This window comes from Zootoca vivipara, chromosome 8 (genome assembly GCF_963506605.1).
Source record: "Zootoca vivipara chromosome 8, rZooViv1.1, whole genome shotgun sequence".
Taxonomy (NCBI): domain Eukaryota; kingdom Metazoa; phylum Chordata; class Lepidosauria; order Squamata; family Lacertidae; genus Zootoca; species Zootoca vivipara.
This window is the reverse complement of record NC_083283.1, coordinates 21,702,030-21,720,075: the sequence shown is the minus strand read 5'-3', so window position 1 is coordinate 21,720,075 and position 18,046 is coordinate 21,702,030.

Sequence of the window (18,046 nt, the reverse complement as noted above, 5' to 3'; positions counted from 1 at the left end):
GTGGGCAGAGGTTCTTTTTTCACCCTCTCCATAATACTAGAACCTGGGACCATCTGGTGAAGCTTAACAGTGGAAGATTCAAGACACAAAAGACAGTGCATGTAGTCTACTGTACGGAAGTAAGAGTTGTCACATCCATTGCTTCACCCACTTTCCCCCATGTGGCCCCCAGCCAGTTCTCCATGCTGGAATGCGGCCCTCAGGCTGCAAAAGCTTTTCCCTTCCAGGTTAAGCAGACATTTTGCACTGTTTGTTGTGGATTACCTCGCATCACCTCCACCACTTAAATGACACATCAGTGGAGATGCAGTTCATCACTTCTAATACAACATGAGGTTCTGCCTACGCTAGGTCCTTATTTGATTGTGGAATGCTTTGAGTGCCATTTATTTTTAAAACAATGCGCCAATATTTTCAGTGCAGCTTATATGGGAAGAACCAGTAGGCAGAACTCCTACGTACAGCTTCATTTCAGAACTTCGCACCAGCTATGCCAGCCAGCAAAAGAATCTGCTTCTCACAAAATTGCCACTCTGCATTCATTAAGCTGTCAATTGCTCACCAAACTCTTGGATGTCCATAACATTATTGCAAGGAGCAGAAAAAGGAGAAAGCAAAGCTAATATTATTCTTAATAAGAAAATTTAACTTGTTAGTTGCTTAACACAGAAGAAAAAAATTCTCTAAATGACTTACAAAAATCTCTTTATCGTTACTTACAACTTTTTTTTGTATCTGCCAGATGTGGAAGTGAACTTAGGAGGAACTGACTTGCCCAAGGCTACCCATAAGATCTAGAACCAAGGTGAGATTGGCAGAAGAGGCCAACATTTATCCACACTGTTTTAATGATCAAGGCACTTTTCGGCTCAAGGTTTTGCTCAGCAGAGCAAAAGTGACTGTTTATTGTTCATCACCCTTAAGTCAGCTGAGGTCTGCTGCTCTGAACTCTAAATAAAAGATGGATGGGAATTAGATTAAACATCAAAGGCGCAAGAGAGTGCCCTGTGTGTGGCTTAAAGCAATAAAAAAAGTCCTGTAATTGCATGCGCTTTTGAATTAACCAGGCCACGTCTTGCAGCAAAGCAAGCCTGCGTGACTTGTAGCCCGTCAAGCCAAACACAGTTTATGTATCATGGCTGAGATGCTGCTGGATGAGGTGAGTGTTGCCAAGCATCTAGAAAACCTCAATATATGGGTGGTAGGCTGTACTCAGTTTAGCGGATTATAAATTGTGCCGCTCCGGTGTAAAGCACAGACTGGCCCTCTCTCAGCTGCCCTACAGAACACAAGGAGAGAGCTCTGTTGGATCACCCCAGTGGCCCATCGAGTCCAGACTGCTGCTCTCAGTACCCAACCAGATGCATGCAAGCTGGATCGGAACGCAACAGCGTTCTCCCCTCCTGCGGTTTCAGCAGCTGGTAATCAGAGGCATAGTGTTTGTGACTGTGGAAGCAGAACATAAAAGACTCTGGAGGTACATTAGTAGCCACTGATTTATCCTCCACGAATTTGTCTAATCCTCTTTTAAACCCATCCAAGTTGGTGGCCATCACTGCCTCTTAGGGAGCAAATCCCATAGCTTAACTATCTGCAGTGTGAAGAAGGACTTTCTTTTGCCTGTCTCAAATCCTCCAACATTCAGCTTCATTGCATGCCCACAAGTTCCCACATTATAAGAAAAGGAGAAAAACATTTCTCCAGCTGCTTTCTCCGCACTGTGCATAATCTTATAAACTTCTATCGTGTCTCTTTTTACTCACCTTTCCTCTAAACCAGGGTTTCCCAAACTACAGTTCCCATCATCCCTGACCACTGGTCCTGCTAGCTAGGGATGATGGGAGTTGTAGTCCAAAAACAGCGGGAGACCCAAGTTTGGGAAACCCTGCTCTAAACTGAAAAGCTCCAAGTGCGGCAACCTTCCCTCACAGGGGAGCTGTTCTTTCATTTTGGTTGCCCTTTTCTGCAAATTCTCCAAAACCCTTTCTTAAGGGGAGCTGACGAGAACTGTACGCAGTCTTCTGAGATTTGTACAACGGCATTGCGGTATGGGCAGTTTTATCTCCAATCCCTTTCCTAATGATTCCTAGCATGGGAGCCACCTTTTTCAGAGTTGCCACATGCTGGGTCAACACCTTCCATGAGGAACCTCAGACCTCACAAATGCCCCACAGGGGTATTTGTGGTCCTCCAAGCTTTTCTATCTAACCTTTGGGAATCTCCCAAGGCCAGGCCACAATCCCTTCTGCTTCTTATCTTCCTCGAGAATCTTTGCCTGGCTGGAAAGTGTCCTTGAACTTTGATAATGGAGGGGGGAATAGAAAGGCGGGTGGGAGTGTCTGTAGAAACTCGTGGACTGTCCAAAAGTAAAATTAGCATTCACGGCTCCACCCATTTTTCCTCTGGCCCCACTCAGCACTGGCATTTTGTACCCCATAAAGCAATTTGCCCCTTAGACTGAAAAAGGTCCCCCAGCTACAGACTAATGAGCTTAAGGAAATAGATTTCTCAATAAAAGCTTTTCGTACCGTATTACTGTGCCATGTCTCAGAGCAGAACTGTAATCCGCAATGTACAGAGCCAACACTAACTGCCTTCTGCATGGTACTTGCCAGCAAAAAAATATAATTAGCTGTAAACTCTGAAAGGCCCAATGAGCCTATAAAAGTGAAAGAGCTGTCCTCGCCCTCAACACTTGTAGTAGCTCTTTAATTGCCGTCCATCCCTAATGCAACAAGGTTTCTCACACAGCATGTTCCCTTACTTGTTAATTTCACCCTAAAAAAAAGCCCAAAGCCCACCAAGATCTAATAATATTTCCATCGCATTGTCCTTTTGTCCCCAAAGATGTGTTTTGAAGGAGATGGGGCTGGGTGCTACAAACAAAGTATCAGGTGCCTTTTGCGGGAAAATTAACTTAAGCGCTTCAATGTTAATTGTTTTAGCTACACCAGATTGACTAGGCAATAAATGGTTCCCCAATTTTCTTCTTCAGCAGAGCAAGAAATTAGACAAGTTGAAGCAAGATAATAATCAGCAGGGGAAATTATTATTTTCAGAAAAGATGCCTGGAACCAAGAGAATTAAATCTCCATGACAGCCAAGACGTGAATATTAATTGAATCTCAAATTATTCATTTTTTTCAATTTACGCCTGACAAACAACAATCAGGTGGCGGCTTCAAATCGTTTGTTTGATTCCTTCTCTCCCCTGTTTGCTCTTTCAGATGGCTGTAGGGCGGAGGTGGAGAGACCTTAGGTTTTTGCACTTTGTTTTCGTACTGGATCACTGCAGCCCATCAGCTACAGTGAAGTGCAAAATAGTGGTTCGGGATGTGTGGATGTACATGCAAAGGATCGTGTCCTCGTGAATATACCAGCCTAGATCTTCCTTAGAGGCCCTTTGTCACAGGGCATTGTTAATGGGAAGTCAACAAATGTCCAAATAAATAAAATCAATAGGTTGCAAGCCGATGCACAACACTGGGGAGTAGGTCCCATTAAATTAAATAGCACTTACTTTCGACTAGACATGCATTAGGATTGCACTGTTAAGGTTAAACAACAGCATGCCTCTCAAACACATGGTCATCTTAGGAATTTATTTCCCGAGTTCACTGCCCTTTCACAGAAAAAAGCTACTCCTGGCTCTCACAAGCAATGGGGAAGAAATTTGATTCAGTTTGTATTTAAAGGCAACCTTGCTTAATTTGCACTTTCTGAAACAACACACAAACCGAAACACAGACGTCCCTCGAAATTCACATTGCAATACAGTTCTCCAGCCAAATGTGGTGTGCAAAGGAAAAAGGATTGTGCTATGCTACCATGAGTATGTAAGTGGCATATGTTAGTGAAAACAGCATAGAAAAATGCATTACATTAGGCCCAAAATGCATATGTGTACACTAGGGAAAATTTGCACACACAAAAAAAAGCTTCTGAATTTTCACGAGAAAAGATCACAAACTGATGTGGAGAACTGAACTTAAGATTGGAACAATGAGAAACTGAAAATGATATATTTGCCCACCCCTAATCCAGAAGCGGCTTTGTCATGCTGGCCACATGACCTGGAAGCTATACGCCGGCTCCCTCGGCCAATAATGCGAGATGAGTGCGCAACCCCAGAGTCAGTCACGACTGGACCTAATGGTCAGGGGTCCCTTTACCTTTACCTTTAATCCTCACACACACATCCCCACACTTTTTTCATTTCAGCAAACTAATTTAGGGAAGCGGGTTGCTGCTTTGAATCAGAAAGCCTTGCTACTCTACATTTGGTCTAGCCCTGCTGCAGAGCAGGTGATCAGCCTCTCTGCCAAGCCCAATCAATGGCAAAGCAAACATTTCCACTTCTCTGAGCTTGCCTTCTTAGCACCGACCTGTCCTACGGTGGATGATGTTGTATTTTTGTGGGCTTGTGTTATTTGTTTGTGACACAAGATCTGAGCCAGAATGCTTTGATGGTGTTTCCTGCTTGGCAGGGGGTTGGACTGGGTGGCCCTTGTGGTCTCTTCCAGCTCTATGATTCTATGATTCTATGATTCTATGCCTGTTGTCTTTGTCCATGGAGTTTTCTTGGCAGGGATACTGGAGTGGCTTGCCAGTTCCTTCTCCAGGTGGATCACGTTTAGTCAAAACTCTCCACTATGACCTGTCCATCTTGGGTGGCCCTGCATGGCATAGCTCATAGCTTCTCTGAGTTATTCAAGCCCCTTCGCCACGACAAGGCATTGATCCATGAAGGGGATCAATGGTGCTGGAGGAGACTCTTGAAGGGATCAATGGTGCTTGAAGGGATCAATGGTGCTGGAGGAGACTCTTGAAGGGGATCAAATGGTGCTGGAGGAGACTCTTGAGAGTCCCATGGACTGCTAGAAGATCAAACCTATCAATTCTTAAGGAAATCAGCCCTGAGTGCTCCCTGGAAGGACAGATCGTGAAGCTGAGGCTCCAATACTTTGGCCACCTCATGAGAAGAGAAGAATCCTTGGAAAAGACCCTGATGTTGGGAAAGATTGAGGGCACTAGGAGAAGGGGACGACAGAGGACAAGATGGTTGGACAGTGTTCTCGAAGCTACGAACATGAGTTTGACCAAACTACGGGAGGCAGTGCAAGACAGGAGTGCCTGGCGTGCTATGGTCCATGGGGTCACGAAGAGTCGGACACGACTAAACGACTAAACAACAACAACAACAACATGATTCTATGACAGCAGTGAACCTCACGACACGACGCATCTGCTATACATGTAACATCCAACAACAAGGGATTGAGGAGATGGTACCTCGTGTCATTTCTCCTTGTTCAGCTGCTCTCAAGGAAACAGAGTTCGCTATAACAGCACAGTCAGAGCAGCAGACAGTGGCAACCATTAGCTGTCAGTTGAATAGTTCTTTTCAGCACTGCCTGCAGAGAGATGCATGGCAACTTCTATCACACTTTTGAATTAGCTGAAGGGTCGGGGGACAGAGGCCAGCAAGAGCAAATAGCTCTGCAATAGGTATGATCCTCTGGAGTGATTCCTCCTCTGGAGTGGAGATCTTCTCAAACAGATCTGCACAAGATATGACCCACCCAGACAACTTCAGTCTTTCAGTCATGCATGACAGTCCATTTAAGGTTCAATAGCAGGCATCTTCTTACCTCTACTATGAAATGCCCTTCCTTCTGCCATACGTACAGCAGCAGCCATCAGTTGTCGTGGTGTGTGTGTGTGTGTGTGTGTGTGTGTGTGTGTGTGTGTGTGTTTGCCCAGGCTTTTCAGACTCAAAATAGCAGACTCGGGCTCCAGTCACATGGCAGTTTTTTCTGTTTTCCCGACTTCCCCCTAACTGTAAAGTTCCACATTATGTTTGAGCTTTCATGTAATCTAAAAACCACTTCTGGAATTATAGTGGGACACTGCACAATTAGACCACTCTTTTCCATGTTATTTGCTTCCAGGGCAAAATCCATTTGCAAATAATGTTTTATATTCCACAATGGTTCCACGATATGCCACTATAGTTCCAGAGCTGGCTTTTACATTGTTTGAAAGTTCATTTGTAATGCAGAGATTAAGAGCTAGGGAAATGTAATGAAAATGGAATAAACTGCCATGTTGTCATATAATATAACTGTAGAATTGTAAGGGACCCAAAGAGTCATCTAGTCCAATTGTCTTCAGTTGCCTTCAATGCAGGAACCACAACTAAACAATCCCTGAGCTGATCCTATGCATGCTTCCTAGGGAATAATTGCCCCTGAAATCAATGGGATGTTTTCTGAATAAGCAGGGGCACCATCTTGCTCTCAGGATTGTGGGTGCCCACCACCGCAACACGGACTGTGACATGTGTGATGTCACACACACTAAGTGACATCACACGTCCGCATTGTGGGAGCCGGCAGCGGCATCAGATCCTCTTCCTCCTCCTCTCTGCACCCAGCGAGGCACCCTTTTCTGTGGGGAGGGGCTCAGGCTCAGAGACAGAGAGACTCTGCCTCTGTGTCTGAGTCCTACCCCCACCCCCGAAAAGTGTGCCTTGCTCGCTGGCTGTGGAGGGCGGAGATGAACTGCTTCTCTCTCGGACGCAGCACCGCTATCGCCTGCCGGCTTTTCTCATTGAGTTTGTGGGTTCCCAGCCCCCACAATTATATTATTGTGGGTGCCCAAGCACACATGGCCCCCTGAGTTGGCTCCTATTTGAGCACCCTGCACCAGGCTGTGAGTCCAACAATGATTCATATCATGTTCAGCTGTGTTTAAACCTACTAAGGTGGATTACATCTTTTTTTCAAGTTAGGTTGCCAACTGGCCAGGAAAAACAACAACAACAACAAAGCAGCCCTGGGTTGCTCCTCTGCCTTTTAACAGACATGATGGGCAGAGGAGGAGACATATTTGGGCGTTTTCCATAGCATGAAACCAAACATTGTCACCTGCTAATTGCTGTAGATCAAGCAGCTGTTAAGGGGCAGCTACAGGAACCTGGTCAGGATGCAGGTGGCGCTGTGGGTTAAACCACAGAGCCTAGGGCTTGCCGATCAGAAGGTCGGCGGTTCGAATCCCCGCAGTGGGGTGAGCTCCTGTTGCTCGGTCCCAGCGCCTGCCAACCTAGCAGTTCGAAAGCACATCAAAGTGCAAGTAGATAAATAGGTACCGCTACAGCGGGAAGGTAAACAGCGTTTCCGTGTGCTGCTCTGGTTCGCCAGAAGCAGCTTTGTCATGCTGGCCACATGACCTGGAAGCTGTACGCCAGCTCGCTCGGCCAATAACGCGAGATGAGTCAGTCACAACTAGACCTAATGGTCAGGGGTACCTTTACCTTTGCAGGAACCTGGTCAGGAGCACTCAACCCTCTTCAAAGGGATCAGAAGAATAGATTGGGTCTGTTGAAATAAATGTCATGTCTCAAATGCAAGCAAAGGGACTGCAGAAAGACACAGCAATGCAGCAAGGCCCCAAAGCCTCTACCGTCACCCCCAAACAGTTTGCTCCAAATTTACACTGCTTTTTCATTCGTAGGTACATATTGCAGAGCGCGTGTTGCGTGGCGCCACTAAGCCTGCTTTCATTCAGTTCAGCGGCAGAATGCTCTCCGACCATTAAAACGATGCCACACTGTGTCAGGCAGGCAGGCTCTTGGGGGTGATAATACTGTGCTGCTCAAAAGCAGCATGCAGCGAAAGGAAGGGAAGAAGACAATTACATCAAAAAGCTGGGGGACCCCTCTGGTTCACAAAGCCCATCTAAAACAAGAGTGAGAGAAAGAGATAAATATTTTACTCCTAGGTTGTGAAATGCCTAATGCAGAAGAAGAAGCATTTCTGTGAAACAGTCAGGTAATTGGAAAGTTACTTCATGGCAAATGGAGCATTTTGGACTGAGCTCCTGTAGCAAAGGGAATAATTTGCTTGCCTGTCGCCAGCTAGCTAACAAGCTCACTGTGTTAGGGGCATGGCCCAGCGGTAGAACAAACCCCCTGCATGCAGAAGGCTCCAAGTTCAAACTCTCCCATCATCTCTAGTCTTAAAAGGATCCCAAGTAGCAAGTGCGAAAGACCCCTGCCTGATACCCCAGGAAGCCCCACTTAGCCAGAGAGCACCAGACACTGCCATCTTGATAGCTTGACACAATTTAGGTAGGTCACCTCACCTCATTTATTTTTTTCCTGTAGACCGCTTGAAAATTGCTGGCTTCTCACTGGACATCTGAAAAATAAATTATATTCAGAGTAGTACTGGTATATTGCCACAGCATGTCTGACAAGACCGTCTGAAGGTAGGCAGAAGTTCCGTTAAACTGTCCTTTGACTGGAGTGCTTGCTGGCCTTGAATTCAAGTGGTTTTTATTAGAGGCTAGTTGAAACCTTCCAGTTACCACAAGACCAAATGATACTCTTCATCGGTGTTTTTTTCTGGGGGGACGCAGGGGTATGCATACCCCTAAACATTTTGTGAATCTAAGTTTGGCCACATTGAGGGGCACTATTTCAATATGAGTAGGAAAATGAGAGTACCCCTAAATATTATTATTATTATTATTATTATTATTATTATGAAAAAAGCACTGCTCTTCATTTTGTTTTTTGTTTCTTTTTTTAAAGAAGAAGAAGATCCCTTTCAAGAACGGTCTTCATTTATCTGCATTACTGCATTCTGGAACTAGTGCAATCTTAGATAGCCAAATCAAATAGATGAGGCACAATCTAAACAAAACCAAAAAAAACCCCACAAATGAACTAGAGTAACTTACATTCAGGCTGTTACGGACAAAGGGGAGGTACTCAACCAACACATCAGAAGCGTTGACCTCCTGAGCTTGCGTTCTACGCTGTAAGGACTTGACAACAGCATAGCTCCAGAGCATTATATGCATACACTACCACTGATTTCTATACATCCCCCCATTATACAGGGCTCCCAGCGCCATAATAAGGCAAGAAAACCCTATTTTCTGAAACATAGAAATTTACAAAAAAAAAGCCAAATAGATGGCTTTATTTTGTTCCAAAGGGTAATAGAAAATTGTGATTCAGGGATGGAGGGGAGGGGACCTGACTGAATAGGAACATGGATGCCATAATCCTCAAGATATATCATCATGTACTCAGGATACCCCTCCCAACTGCCAAACCAGGCATTAACAGCCCTGACAAAGGGACCAGACCAGCTGCTGTCAGAGGGAAATGAGACCCAGGAAGAACAAATAAAGGTGCCAAGGGATGCCTTTCTGGCAAAAGGATATGGAGATATTTCCATTAACTTACCTGAAGTGGGTACTTGAGCCATGCATAACTGACAGGGTCATGTCTGGATCTCAGATTTCTGCCTGACACCACACCTTTTCTGTGACATACATATGATATTTTGATGATGCTATGTGAAATGTATTGTGGGAAATTGTGGAAACTCTTGAGAACCCATGTGCCCTTTGTTCTGGGCTTAGCCTACTCTTCCTTGTTTTGCTTGGGAGTTGGAACCTTGTTGCAACAATAAACAACCAGGATTTCTAGCTGCTGTTTTGCTTCAAAGAGCAAAGAGGCTTGACCACAAGGCTCAGCCTACTTTCTTTGGCCTTAACTCCACCACCACCCATCCTTTGTCCTACCTGGCCAGGTGGCGGGTCATAGGCCAACCAGAGCAGGTGGGTGGCACCCGTTCCAGGTAAGCCTAACACAATGTCGCAAACCCCGCCCACCTGAGGGGAAGGGTGAGAGCGGAAATTGCTTCAGATCTGCCTGGCTGGGGTCTCTTGTTTGAAGCTGACTGATTCTGAACCAGCACGGCTAGATCCTAGCGAAGTTGGAAAACGGTTTAAGTACCGTGCCCCAAGATTTTGTCCTTATCAAGGCCTTTCAGTGAACTGGAGAGTTCTCAGTCTAAATTAAAGCTGATTCCTAAACCATATATTATCTATTCTTAAAAGCTTTCGGGTTTTGTTTTGTGAACAGGGGTAGCAAATTCTGGCAGATGTTGTGTGTGTGTGTGTGTGTGTGCGTGTGCGTATACATACATTCATGCATACATACATACAGGTGTAGGTCAGGTGAGCATAGTTTTTGGGCAATGACCTCATAGACCAAATATGTGCCAGCCCGAAATATCCCTATGTACCAGAGGCTCCCCACCTCTCTTATAGCACTTCATAATATAGCCAGAAAATAGTGGTAGTAGCAGTAGCACAAACCAGCTTAATATAGACTCTAAAATCAAGTTTAACACCAGATTGTTAAGCTAGAATTGTTTCGAATGTTTCTACATTCTCGAGCTTAGGGTAGAGAAGAGTTTCTGAATGTCCATGTTAATTCAACCCAACATTGGAGTGTTATGCTGGTACGTTTTGTCCCAAGACTAACATCTAGACATCTAAACTGCAAAACATTCTGCTAGAGCTATTAATATTAAATCTTTCAGGAAAAGGTGGGATATTTTGGCAGCGTATGTTTGTTTCCAGGGGACAACCATCCATAGAGGAAGTCGAAGATCCGGTCTCCAAATACAAACAAGGAAATCTTATAAACTGTTCAGCACAGTATTCTTATTTGAAGAAGAAAGTACCTGGATTGTTTCGTTTTTAACAACCACAATTCATTTTTTAAAAAAAGTTTTGCCTTTTTAGAAAACACAATATTTTAAAAATGTTTTCTCAGTTAACAATAGGCAAGGATCTGCCCACCTGGCTGTGTGTGTGGAGTATCTTTCAGAATAATCAAAATCTTTAGGCCATTTTATACAGAAGCAAAGCCAGGTTAGCCACCAAATTACACTTAGGATTGCCACCTGTCCCTAGAAAAATGGGACCGCCAGGTTTTTGCACTAAAGTGTTCCATGTCCCATTTTCCCATTTTAACTTCAAACAGGACACTTTTTTCCTGTATTCAAGCTCAGCCAGCCCCAAATGGCAGTTGTATTGCTGTTGGTGTAGCTGATGAGGAGCAGAGTCCAACGTGAGCGACAACAGAGAGAAGGGGAAAGAAGCAACCTCCTCTCTCTCCCTTCTTCCTTCTCTCTTGCTGGTGCTCCTGCTCAGCATGGAGCAGGTCCATTGCCACTTGCCCCCCTCCACCACCCTGACCTGACCTCTTCTCCCCCTCCTCTTCCTCTACACTCGAGTCTCTTCCAAGAGGTTGGAGCTGCTGCTCAAGTCGACTGTGGGAGCCAGCCTTCTACCCCTGGCCCCTGCCCGTCTACGTGAGTTGAGGGGAAGAGTGGGGCCAGGGAGGCAGGAGGCCAAATGTGGGTAAACCCTCCCACACACAGATGGGGGGAATATTTGGTGCCATGAGTGTGGAGGCCCCCAATCCCCACGCCCAACCTGTCCTTTATTTTGCATGGCTTGTCCTGTATTTTGCCTGACCAAAGGTGGCAACCCTAGGAACACTGACCAATGAGATGAAGCCAGTTGTCGCTCTTTGGTGAGTCTACCTGTATGGATACATGTGCTAGCAAAACCATGCTTGTCACAGTCAAACTTTATGTCGATAGGTGTACACTTCAAAATATATATAAAGGGTGCATCTATGGCTGGAGGAACAAGCCCCATATCTCCTGTGCTCCTCTGACAGGTTGTACGTTAGACGAATCATACCCTACTCTCATCTTACACATAGATATAGGCTTGCCAGTTAAGAATTTGGGGGCATTAAGAAGCCTATCTCAGTGGAACGGACATCCCCTATGAACAGAGTATTAGAATTCCAAGATACTCAGTGTTGTGTGTGGTCCAACACTGTTTCCATATAGCGTAGCTTACACTTAAAGTTCTCCACAACTTCTTTATGCAGTTTGTTCCATGGCTATCTTTGTTATAGCAGAAAATCTTTTCTAATCTTTAGCCAAGATCAGCACGTCCTGTTTTATATAGCCATTGCTTCATATTGACCTATTCACAGAGGATAGGATGAACAGCTGCTGCCAATCTTATAAGGAACCAGGTTGTAGTATGATAGCAACTACTACTACTATAACTACTACTACAACAACATTCTACTTAACTACCGTTATCTCTAAATGGTGTACTGATAATACAATACAAAAGAGTTAAAATCAATTAAATTATAAAATTAGATTTCAACTAAAATGACTGCTGTAATAATAATAAAAACAGTATTCAATAGGCGCTGAACGTTCAGCAGGGAGGGAGTTTAGCAGACCTCAACCAGAAGGGAGTTCCATGAAATTGGGCCCACAATACTGAATGTGCAACTCCTGGTGGTTATGAGCCATGCATCCAAGCCATGCAGGGTCAGTAACAGCGACTCCCCCCGAGACCTCAGTGATTGGGCAGGGATAGAAGGGATCAGGCAGCTGGGTATCTTGGAGCCCAGTTTTTAAGGACCTTGTACACTAACACAAGAATCTTGAAGCTAATCCGATAGCATGTGGTCAGCTAGTGCAAGCTTTTGAGCACTGGAGGTCTGCATTGGTAATAGTCTGTCCTCCCATCCAGTGTCTAGCTTCAGTGTTTTGTACCAGCCAGAACCTCCAGCCCAAATCAAAGTGTGATGGACTCATGTTGGTGGAAACATACTAGGTTGTTGAAACAAGCGAGCCACGCCACAGAGCACAGAGGACTATATTTATTATTGATGTAAAATAGTGGGTAAGAAGGATGAAGACACAGCTCTCAAAACAACCAGCTCTTTATTCTAGCTCTGAGTCCAGACTGAACAGCAGCTTAGCCAACTGGCTTATATAGTACTCAGTAACTTGCAACAGTAACAAACTTCCCCTAGCTACCCAATCTGTGAACAGCACTCTCAATCCTTCATCTGCATGTCGTGGACCTGAGTGAGAACTGCAGCCACAGTGGGCAGGGTAAGAACTGCAGCCATGGTGGCCAGAAGGAATACTGCAGTTAACTTAATACATAACACCCACTGTGGACCTGAGTGAGAACTGCAGCCACAGTGAGCAGGGTAAGAACTGCAGCCAGAACGGTGGCCAGAAAGGAATACTGCTGTTAACTTAATACATAACACCTGAGATGGAAGTTAAGACTCGAGAAAATGAAAGCAAAACCACTCCAGCTAGGAAAAGAAACAGATTTTGCGTTGGACATAAATAATCTAATTGATCTTGATGCAGTTAGATCTAAGAACATAAGATGAGTCCTGCTGGTTCTCACCGATTTAGTCCATCGTTCTGTTCCCACAGTGGCCTTTACCTTTGTGAATTTCTCTAATCTCCTTTTAAAGTCATCCACGATTGGTGGCCATCATTGCAGCTTCTTGGAGTGAATGCCTGTAGTTAAGCCATCTGCTTAATAATTGCATTTTGGGACACAAGGTTTAGCGCCCCCCCCCAAAAAAAATGCACCCAAAGACTCCAACGTCAAAATGTGAAGCCAGTTTCCAGCTTTCTTACTTCACTTTTCTATATTAACATGCAAAATCTTTACACTTCCTTAGTACAAAGAAAGGAAGAGGAGTTGTGTTTAGAACCAGGGAAGGATTTCCTTCCCCCGTAACATCCCTCTGCACTAAATCACTTTTCCATATCACAAACAAAGCACAGGAAGGGAAAAGATCAAACCGTTTCCAAGAATTTTTTCTCTGGCTCGGTTTAGATAGTGCACCAAACCATGGTCAAAGAAGCTTAGCCACTTTCAGCTAGCAAGGCAGAATCAGAGACCATGACATAAAGAGGTTAGCAGACTTACTTTTGGGGATCACGAGGCCTGAATTGCATTAACAACCATGGTGCAATAGCATAACCCATATTTCCCGCTAAGCAGATGTTTCCCCCTACTGCGATGTATGACATGATGCACATTCTACCCTTTCGAAGTGGCTTCCCTCTTTGACAAGTCCTTCCTTCTAGAGCTCTTCTGGGGACATGGTTCATGTTCCAGAAGTCTGTAAACACCTTCCAATTAGTGTGGCTTTCCATCCTGAAGGGCAGGACCTGGGAAATGTCATAAATATTTCCAGTTCAGGGCAGTACAACCTCCTAAAAATAGGCCAGGGGCGTGGAATCTGTGGCTCTACAGATGTTGTTGGACTGCCATCATTCCTGGTCACTGGCTATGACCAACTGGGTTGATGGGTGTTGGAATTCAACAACTTCTGAGAAGCTTTTAGAGATTTCCCCCCACCCACCCTCACCCGACTAGAAAAAAGATGTCCACTTTGTAGAATTTACTCAGAATACTCTCCACCATTTTTCTGTTAATATTTTGCGGTGGTTGCTATTTCACCCACATACAATGCCACAGTGCAACTCTAAGTCTGGGGCATTGTGGAGGGTGCAAAATCATAGCAAAAGCTAATGGTGAACCCCCCTGCCGCCCCCCTTGAGAAACTGCTGGAAAAATTCTCTCTGCGGAAAATTTTGGTGCAATGGTCCCCCACGTGTATCTGCCCACAGTCAGGCTTGAAAATTGCAAGAAGCCATTCACGCACAACCCCAGGTTAAACCTTGATTCCACATTGATCAGCATTTGCTTTATGCTTAAAGAACTGCTCTGTAACTGCCATGCTATTTTGCGAAATAAAAGACAGTTATTGCTAATGAAATTTTACTCACAGCAGGCTGCAGAGATCAAACTGTTCAATTTGTTTTGGGAGAGCCATAGAGTTTATGCTTGCAAACGGCTTGCGTAATAAGATTAACTGGAATGCTTTTCGATTAAATTCCATTATTTATACGGAAAATCTATACTACCACTGTTGAAATAGGACATAGGTTGTTTCTAATGTTCTGAAAGTCAAAATGTCTGACTTGCAAGGTGTTCGACTTCTGAGGTATGACTGTAATTTCAAATAATCTAATCATAAAAGGTAAAGGGACCCCTGACCATTAGGTCCAGTCGCGGAAGACTCTGGGGTTGCAGCGCTCATCTCGCTTTACTGGCCGAGGGAGCCGGCGTACAGCTTCCAGGTCATGTGGCCAGCATGACAAAGCCGCTCCTGGTGAACCAGAGCAGCGCACGGAAACGCCGTTTACCTTCCCACTTGTAGCGGTACCTATTTATCTACTTGCACTTTGAGGTGCTTTCGAACTGCTAGGTTGGCAGGAGCTGGGACCGAACAATGGGAGCTCACCCCGTCTGCAGGGATTCGAACCGCCGACCTTCTGATCGGCAAGCTCTAGGCTCTGTGGTTTAACCCACAGCGCCACCATACAGATTAGGTAGTTTCTCGTTAAAATGATAACAAAATCAATTTTATCTTCCATCCCTACCTGTATAAGGTTTTATTATTATTTTTTGCATGTCATAACCAGTATGAATTAGGAACAATGTACTGAATATATTACAACACAAACATGTTGAATAGTGCTATCATATTTTATTAACATTTAATAATAATAATAATTTAAAAATTGTAAAGTCAAAACCAGACATTTGAGTTAAATTAGCAGAATCAAACTGGCAGCAAATGAAGTTGGCAGAATGCCAGGGTGCAGATCACTCTGCCAACTTTGCCCTGACTCTGTTGTTGTCTTCAACAACATCTGGAGAATTTGCTGTCTTAATACTCCTTTCCAATTCCTTGTAATGTCACCTTCATCCTTTCCTGTTTTTCATCTCTGTCTTCTCTTCTCCCTTTTAAGGGCCATCTCCTCTTGTTTCATGGTTTTTCAGATTGTTGGATTTATAGCAGTGGCCGAACCTTTCTTTCCTTTTCTTTTTGTACAGCACCTAGCGTATTTTAAGTGCCTTTATCCACTGTTCTGGGTGTTTCAGCCATTCACACAGACAACACTTCCAGACTGTTGCCCTTGCCAGGTAGGATTCAGCTACATATCATCAAATTCCGGTTGTTGCAATTAAGATAGGTTCTTGCACAACAAACCTCTTCCCCGTCCTGCAAAAACAGAAACAAAACCCCCTGACTTTTGGACTAGATAACCCTTCGGGTCCATTCCAACTCTGCCATCCTATAACTGCACTGGAAAATGTGGGATAACCTCTAACCTCCCACAAACAAATGAAAACAGATGCTCATTAAATAGCCAGTGCCTTTGAACTACAGTACCTTGCAACAAAATCAGGATGAATGCTTAGGGAACAGCCAATGTCATCTGGAAGCAACCTTAGACTGGAACAAAACTTTCAGTGGACATTGGTTTCAGATCACAGTGCACAGGTGACCAGTGGTGTTTGCGATCTTGCTGATGGCCTGCCAAAACCAATCCCATTTATCTTCCTTGCAAAAAGAGTGTGCTCATTTACTTTGTTATGCTAAATATTTTCTGTAATAATGCAATGTTTTTAAAATATTATGCATCTCGCCATAGGCTGTTTTTAAGAAGAGAGATAGGACGGGGGGGGGGGGGGGAATTGTAATGTTAAATTAAAATTAATTATGTTTCCAGTTGATGCAGCTCATCACTAGAAAGAGCTAAAATTACATTAAACCCTTTCCTGATGCATTCCTTCTCAGTTGCCGTACAGCAGTTGCCATAGAGATGTTGAGTGCTTGCTAAATGACAAAGCAGCCTGTCTACAGCACTGTGAAAAGGAAGAGGAAGGTGTTGACAAGATAACTTCTCCAGGAAGGTGGGGACTTAGGCTTTCAAGTCCCTTGGCAAATGTTGCTGCAGGCAGAGGAGATCCCATTTTAGACCTAGTGAAGTTTGTAGTCAATTATGTATTTCTTTTTTCATTATTAACTGTGAAGGGCTACAGCACAACAAAATGCATTACAGTAAGTGGGTCCTGAGGAAAGACAGTGGCAATAAGATAAACTAATGTTAAATATTAAATGGGGTGAGCTCCCGTTCCTCGGTCCCAGCTCCTGCCCACCTAGCAGTTTGAAAGCACATCAAAGTGCAAGTAGATAAATAGGGACCGCTCCGGCGGGAAGGTAAATAGCATTTCCGTGCGCTGCTCTGGTTCGCCAGAAGCTTTGTCATGCTGGCCACATGACCCGGAAGCTGTCTGCGGACAAACGCTGGCTCCCTCGGCCTATAGAGCGAGATGAGCACCGCAACCCCAGAGTCAGACACGACTGGACCTGATGGTCAGGGGCCCCTTTATCTTTTTAATGTTAAATATAGGCACCAAACACCACCCGTCTAAGATGCTGCTGTTATTTAATTATGTTGTCATTCAGTCATGTTGTTTTACATCTCCAGGCTTTTTACAACCTTGAATTACAACAGTCCAGTATTAGTCCATTTATAAGAACTGGTAATGTTGGTCGTATTATGTCCATTTCACATCAAGATGACAGACTGGACTGTTCCATACTCCATTGATTTTAACCATATTTGGCAGGAAACTAACAAGCGACATTATCCATTTACAACCCAGTGTTTTCTGTTCCTCAGAATTCTTGAGCAATGCTGAGTACCGTCCACTAGTCTGCTATATGCAGTCTTTTTGAAAGCGGTTTGTCTGCTAGCTATGCATACAGACACTTCTTAAGTTATCATAACCAAATTTTGCGTGATGGGTCCTGAAATCAAACAGCAGGTTTCCACCTATGTTTAGATACCATTGGGTGCCATTTTGAATCAAGATAGATGGTGGGCTGAACCTTTCAAAACTGCAGTGATTTCAAAACTATGCTGATTGGGGGGGGGCGTTCTTATAATCCCTGGGCAAAGGCTGCTAATTGCAATATAAAGAGAAATGCACCATTAATCACTCCCCCAGTCATGAATGATTTCACAGTATAGCAACTCGTCAATTATATTTAGACCCTTTCATGACATTTGCTTTAGCCTCTCCATCATCCCAACTACATCTTTATTCAGAGCAGGGAAACAGCAGATATAAAACAAAACCAGAGAGGCAAAACAAAATGTAGTGTGCTGCAGCTCTGCAAAATTCACCCACTATAAAATTAGCCATGGCCCAGGGAGCAGCATCTCACTGCTGGAATGCGCGTAGCTGCCTAGCAACAACAAAGAGCATCCACTGTTAAACGGGAACTGCTTATAAAGAGTCTGTCAAATATGGTAATCTCTTGTCAGCGAAGTGGAGGTGGTTTCAATTAACAAACAATCCCAGGCTTGTTGGAAACACAGCAGAGCCAAAAATAGCATTCACAGACAGGATCAAAAGTACTGTAAATAATTACCGCTGGTGCTCATTTGCAACG